The sequence below is a fragment of the Photinus pyralis genome, unplaced genomic scaffold (assembly GCF_008802855.1).
Source record: "Photinus pyralis isolate 1611_PpyrPB1 unplaced genomic scaffold, Ppyr1.3 Ppyr1.4_LG5, whole genome shotgun sequence".
NCBI classification, from domain to species: domain Eukaryota; kingdom Metazoa; phylum Arthropoda; class Insecta; order Coleoptera; family Lampyridae; genus Photinus; species Photinus pyralis.
Window position 1 is genome coordinate 1,819,296 of NW_022170596.1, and position 7,737 is coordinate 1,827,032.

Genomic DNA, 7,737 nt, shown 5'->3' on the forward strand with positions numbered 1-7,737 from the left:
GCATCTTTTATGGTCTACAAGTCCCAAGATGTACCAGATGTACCTAGATGTTAAGTTTTTTAAGTTTAAACGCTCTGTATTCTGTATTTATTCCTTTTTAAAATGTTATGTAAGGTACTCTTCCTACAATATCTATTTCAATATCATTATTTAGTGTTGTTCTTGGTTTTTTTCTCATTAAATGCAGTTGTATTACCATGAAATCTGGCTTTTAATCTTCGAAAATATCTATGTGACGGTACTTCTCTATTAGGATATTTCTTCTGAGGCATTTTAACTGCGGCAAAGGTATATTTTTGTTAAAATGTACACATTTTCATTATGAGTAAAATTATGCATTTTCCAATTAAATTGAATTATCTTGAATACTGATATTCACACAATAATAATTCAATAATAACAACTGACAGTATTGTAAACAACATAAATAGTGATATTGATTTTGATAAATGCGGCCAACTATACCAATGCACCTGTTTCTGTGGGAACTGGCTGCAGTTTAGTTCACTAACTGGATAACGATTTTATTAAGTTGGTTAAAATTGCAAAATCAAGTTTCTTAATTTTGTCAATCAAGTGAACTATGATTGAACTATAGTCGTACAACCAAGGTGTAAAATAATAAAGAGGTGTATGAACCCTCTATCTTTATATCTTATATCTAAGCAGAAAGATAATCCAGATTATTGTCCATGCAAGGCGGGAAACAGGCTCAGTCAATCGCACTTGTACCAGTACAGTTTTCTTATGGAAATCACGATCCCGCATTTGTTTCGAAACTCAGGGCGAGCTGAAATATGTAGCGAAAAATGTATAGCCGATTTAGAGAACCAAATTTCCCATTAAAACTACTCCGCGACGACACTTGTCTATTTTCTGCTTGATTTGTATTTAGTTAAATTGAAATACATTTTTTCAGTAATTTTCATAAGCTGGTAGCGAAAATTTGCCATAAAAAACGGTTTCACTAAATTTTCCTAAAAACGGCACTTATACTTGTACATATTACAAGAGACTTAATTGACCCGAATTGTTCGTCAATTTGGGAATTCCGATATTAATCATTTACATATCTAATTATTGATTTGAATCGTAACGATAACAGAATAGAACCTTGATGACTTTTGAGTTTTGACCTATAATATTTACGTTCCATGCAATGTGTACCTACTTAATTATGGCAATAACTCATTAAAAAAATTTAAGGGAAAGTCATAGAAAAATTCCCGATGTTAGCTGTATAAAGCGATGCTTTTGTAATAAATTATGCATTGATTGTTATTTAGTTTCTCAAGAAAACATGAAATTGCCTTAATTCCCTATGGCTAAGTAGGTATCTCACATACCGGCAATGCGAGAAAACTAGCAAAAGTAGCAGTTACTAACTCAGTTATGCGTTAGTGAACGAGTTGCCTAATTAATTCGCCGGCTAGGGCAATAGGATAATCTTGCAACGTTTTTGACCTTTTACTCAATGAATAATCAAATTTATTAAGGCCGATGTATCATGTTAGTTTTAACTGATAGATGAATGCAACCTCCAATGTGAGTACCTACATTTGTTTCCATGGTAATTAACCGTCAGATAAGCAAGGGAAAGGTGGAAGTACCTAATGACTTACTTTGGAAGAAGAAAATTGTCTTAGTAGGAAATTTGTCCCCTGAAACACCCGGTCCAGATACATAGAAGTAAATGCTGTGACATTCCGCGTTAAGACATCGTTGAGAGATTTTCAATACAAAAAAAATCATATTCAACTTTAGTTTTTTATATAACTCGCAAAAAATTACATACTGTATTAAGTAGGTTTTTTTAAATTACTTATTATATTATTAATTTAGCATATCTTCTGCAACACTCCATTCTTAAACGATTTGCCATTTTTAATAAACAATTAAAATCTTTAAAGAGCTATAAAGAAACAAATCTTTTGAAATCCAAGTTTTTTATTCAGTTTTTTTCAATTTTCTGGCCAACTCTTTTAATGGAAATAATAATTGTTGATCACATCATCTGAAAGTAGATATTACAATAAAAAAGTCAGAAAATGTCCTGACATTTTTTTTTTAACCGTTTTTTAAACATGGGCATATTTTAGGTTGCAGCCGAGAACTTAAAATAAAATGTAAAAATAATGTGTTCCAAAAAATGTACTTTTCTTGATAGGAGCTTCAGTTACCTTGGAAAACGCGTGTCACCATTTTCAACCCTTACATCCCATTACATCCTCTCCCATTCGGATCGACTTTAATTTATTTTTTCTGTTATAAGCGAAATATTATTTTCCCTTTTCAATGAACAAATCATTCACCGCGTTCCCGTTTTTCCTAATTGGAGTCAACACAAATAATAAATAATAAATAAATGGAAATATGGAATCTGTTGCTACCCTCCTAGAGAAAGATGTGATTTTCTATCTCCATCAGTTGTACGCTTATTGCCAATGGAGGGTCACATTGAACAAGAAATGTTGTAATGACTTAAACGTATTAAACGAATTTCACAAATTAAGCCTTAATGCGTGAGGCAGGGATTTAAATCGAACCCGGCGAAAATGTATTGCAGTCGAGAAAGTTGCAGGCATGTCACCAAAAAAGTGGAGTAGATGCCGCCCTCGGGCCCGTAGATGTCTGATGTAGTTTATGGAATTTCAACAAATATATTTGCATTTTCAGTCCACTAATTTAAGTCAAATTTGATTAATTGCATCCAATGGTAAACGTAATACTTAATTTGTGCGTTATCATGTTTTCGAGAGCAATAATTCTCTATTCTACGATGGTATCTTGGGGTCATTGAAATCTATGTAGTATCACTTCTAAAATTTGGAATAAAAGATTCTCATAGTATAATAGAAAAAAAGGGATCAACCCGCTGTTGCTGTCATAGATGGTTGCGTGACTTCAGGTGAATCTTCGAAATGAATGCTGGTTTTGTCTTCTGTTCGCGTAAGAATGGACGTAATTGAGGGAAGCGAGAAGGCGATACTGTAACGTTATGTAAGAGTATGTAATAACCCCCGTTTATAATGACGATGTCGGTCATCGCCCCTGATCCGCTTTATGCATGGTGGGTCTGACTATATGAGATTTTAGTTTTGTACATTGGTGGCATTCATAGTTACACGTGCCTAGTACGATTACACTAAGGCCATTGAAGAAATTCTTCTCTTTGTCAATTGCTGTACAGGTTGATTTTTATTAAAAAGTTGGCACAGTCGAGTAAAAGCAAAACTCAGTTAACCCTCTGTATAACGTTTTGCGATTTGCCTGATGCTAGCATTCGCCTCTTGTAATCTAATGAAACAAAGGGTGGTGAGGTCCCCTTCTTAGTACAAATGATATTAATACTTTCAACATTATTTCTGGGTACCTACGTTATCCACTCTCGATGCAAAATTACCATTGGTCTTCTTTAAAACCCGACCTCGGGACTCCGGAGCTCTGGCTTTGAAGTTGAAAGCTTTAGGTGCTTTGGTTTAGTATCGGAACAGGAAATATAATATTTCGTGTACCTTTCACCAAATTTTAAGCTCTCAATATCTTCTAAAAATCAAATCTTGCAGTTATTTCTTGCAGAGCCTTTTACCACAAGTTATACAATTTTTGGTTTTTAATTGAAATTTGTCATTTTTTGCCATTGGGAATTATGCATTATACTGAGCATTCTTAAATTAATTGGTGTTACCCATTATACATAGCCGTATCAAGAATTAGCACCCCAAGAGCCAGTCCTTTCGCGTTTCAGGTAAACTAACAGTAACAGCACAATTAAATATTCCATTGAAACAAATATATTTACAGGAGATTTTATATCCGATAAATTTAACATGAATAACTGGCCCTAAATATTAATTTTTGTTTATTTACACAATACAAGTAATATAATAATTATCAATTTAAAAATATCTCAAACGGAAAGTTTTACTTTCGGATACAGGAAAATCATTCAAAAATCAGCTCTGTTCGTCCCCTATTGAGAATTTCAAATTTCAAACTTCGATTGAGGATCGCAGCTTGAAATGTTTAAGTCTGAATTTTGAAATTCCGGAAGGAGAGAGTTTGATACCATCCGTTATAAAATGACATAAACTGACATACTAATTTATTTCTGTTGTTTATCTGGGCGTTAACTGGGTATGTGCCCTCAACACTCAACAGGCTTGTGCTCAATTATAGAGTGACCCGCATAATATCGCTTTAGTTGGCTGGCTACAGTTTTAAATTACACGCTGGAAATTGATCCTGTTATGTTACTTCTACGATCTATCGCATTAAATAAAGCTTGATAAAAAATAAGCTGGCATCGCAGAGTTTGAAAGTCAGAGAAAGCTCGGACAGCCGGTTAAACCAATGAAAATTAATAAAATACCGTCCCCATTAGTATTCCACCATTGCGTAGGCGTTAAAAAATTACGTAGTGTTTCGAGAGGAGATTATTTTTTAATAATATTGGGCGATTCGTTGTTTGGCAGTCGAGCTAAAAAGAAGATTCGAAGATTGGCGTTGAAAGAGTCAATGGCGACAGATTAGAAGATTAGCTGTTAGCTGGTAAAGAGAGATTAGGTGTTAGCTGGTAAAGAGTATGGTTCGGGTAACCGAGCTCAGCAGAAGGTCCAAATAAAAATAAAGTTCAATATTAGTGCCGCTGATATAATAGTCAATATAATGCAATAACCGCTTACATAAGAAGAATGAAAAGGTGAACTACCATTAAAAAAATGCAATTGTTTTTCGTTACTCATTTCTTTATTGAAATAAAAGTAACTGAATGCTGCCTTATTATGGGAAATGAAATGTTAAAAACAACTTTCATATAGAAAAATTTTTTATACATTCGATATTTACCGACATATATGTATACTATATTCCATACATAATGGGCACCCTGTATTCTAGATAATTTGAAAAATAAATTGACAAATCTAAACCAGTCTCAAATCTCACTTTCAATTATTGTCTCAATTATTGAAGTCCCTACTTAAAATTGACAGGTGTAATTTAAGCTTAACAAATTACTACGGATGCCCTTTTAATTTCGGGTCGGGAATTTTGTGTACGAACACTTCAAACCCTGAAGTTTGAAATGTTTAAAGAGTTTGAAGTTTCTTTACAAGATCGCGTCTTGAGATATCTTTTGTGTATTCTTCAATTTCTGAATTTTAAAGCTTCGCTTCCAATTGCAACTGGTAATGTCTTTTTTAAAATCCGAAATTCCGTATGGGCCGAAGTACTTTTTGTGCAACCCCCAACCTTAACATTATGAACTTTTGAATTCAAAATCAAAGTTTCGTTTCAATTTTGTTTCAATGTTTTCAAAACGAAATTTAAAGTTAGGAATGGCTTGTTAACGTCAAATTTAAAATTTCGTTTCAGAATCGTAACTTTGCACATCATTCATAAAATTAGAAATTGTCGCTTTAAAAAAATTAACTAAATATGCTAAGCAAGTAACCAAGGATAAATGTAGTAAAGAAACTTTACCTTGTGAAAATTAATTTGTTTGCCATTTTACTAGGTATAGGTAACCATCGTATGTGAATCGAAACCGCCTCTGGACTCGAAAACCTCGCCAACCACTGGTCCAAAATCGTAAGAATTTTCTTATCCGCCTATGGAACATTTTCTTTACAAACCTGGAAATTGCGTCATTTTAATAAAATACTTATGGTATAATGCCTCAATATACAAGGTGCCCATTATGTATGAAATAGTATATATCTCGGTAAATATTCAAAGTATACATTTTTCTATATGAATGTTGTTTAACATTCAACATTCAGTTGTCTTTATTTCAGAAAACAAATGAGTAACAAAACAATTAAATTTTTTTAATGGCAGTGCACCTTTCCATTAAGCTCATTTGACATTGTTTCTCTTCGCGATGATTGACAAATTTTTCAAAAAAACATATCATAATCACATTGATAACATTAATCTAGATATCCTACTCCTACATCAAAATAAAACAAATGAACGTGTACGTTTCTTATTAAACCTTGAAGACAAAAAGACATTAACAATAAAATGGTAACAAACGTACACATTCATTTCTTTTATTTTGATGTAGGATATCTAGATTAATGTTATTGACGTGATTATAAGTTTTTTTGAAAAATGTTTTTGTATTAGGGTACTAACATGTTACATCACCGAAAAAAAATGTATACTATCAAAAGAGCTTAATGAGAAGGTGCGCTGCCATTAAAAAAAAATTCAATTGTTTTTCGTTACTCATTTGTTTTCGGAAATAAAAACAACTGAATTATGCCCTATTATTGGAAATGAAATGTTAAACAACTTTCACCCATTACCGCCGAGACTATACTCCATGCATAATGGACACCCTGTATATTAGCCTTAACAAGTAGAAATAGAAAAGCCAATATGGAAAGCGACGAATGAGACGAGACGAGATGGGGAGAATGAAAAATCTGTCCCGTTCAAGACCTAACTTCCCTCGATAAGATTCCATAGGTAAATTCGCCACTGGCCCACGTAATTTTCAGTTCTGTTCAGTAAGTTTCATTTTTTGTGGGGAGATTCTGAAGAATGATAAAGTTCAGACTGTATAATATATAACGATGTCATTGTCAGTAGATATACTTTGCATGTTAATGAAATTAATTACAAGTGGTCAATGTATAAAAATTCAGTGAAGTTTAGGAAAATGTTGTTCTACCTTGTTTCTAAATTAAAGAAAGACAGCCTTTTTTATTTATAATCATTTCCTATTGAACGTACGTTTTGATTTTGCACATCTTAATTTCCTAGAAAACATTGTTCGCAATCATCTCCCATGGTTCTGGTAACAGTTGCCAGTTGTAGTGTTAATTTTTTACTGCCAATTAGCGCATTATACCTTGATCAACCTTACCGATTAAATCGTTTGTATTCAAAACCGAAATTTGGAAAATTATTAATTACTCCGGACCGTTAATTAATTTTAATCACAAGCGCTGAGCCTTCTACAGCACAATTTAGGCAAATATGATTTGTACAATACACAAAGCAACTGGTTGTCTAGTCAAAATGACAACAGCGTACAAATACTTTCTAAGATTCTGGAGATGAGTGACCATGCCATAAAAACGTCACATAGGTCACGTTAACCAAGATCCTACGTAGAAAAGTCTCATATAAATTTATTTAAATTAAAGCTAGAAGCAGAGGAAGTGTATTTCACCGCCGAAAAGGGAATAACAAACAAAAATTTTAATTAAGGAAAAATGAAGGGATGTGATTAATGCACTGGTTAGTTCGTTGCTATCACAACCTGTGGTATACACGGGGTTGCCCGGTTGTCGACCTGCAACTCCGTCAGCGCGTAAAATCCTTCCCCCTACCCTCGTACCCTTTACTTATTTCACACATTCACATTTCTAATGGTACCCTCAATTTATTGTTATATTATCTTCAGCCGACCACAAAGAACGCGGAAATTTTTTTTACTGTCGAATTTTATGACTTGCATAAAAATGAAGTAATGTATTAGAAAAATTCGAGCGTAAAATTTCAATTACAGTAAACACCCTGTAGGCTGTTACCTGAAGAGGACAGCCGACTATTACGTAAACGAGCCCCGCAGTGATTTGATTATTACCGTAAATTAAACTCCTAGAAGTGTACAAGAATGTTTTTATTAGTACCATGTTGTATTTTTGCCTGCGACAGGAAGAATTAAATAGGCAAGTCCGTCCATTTTTAACTTATCCGGAGTTCAACGTTCTCCGGTGG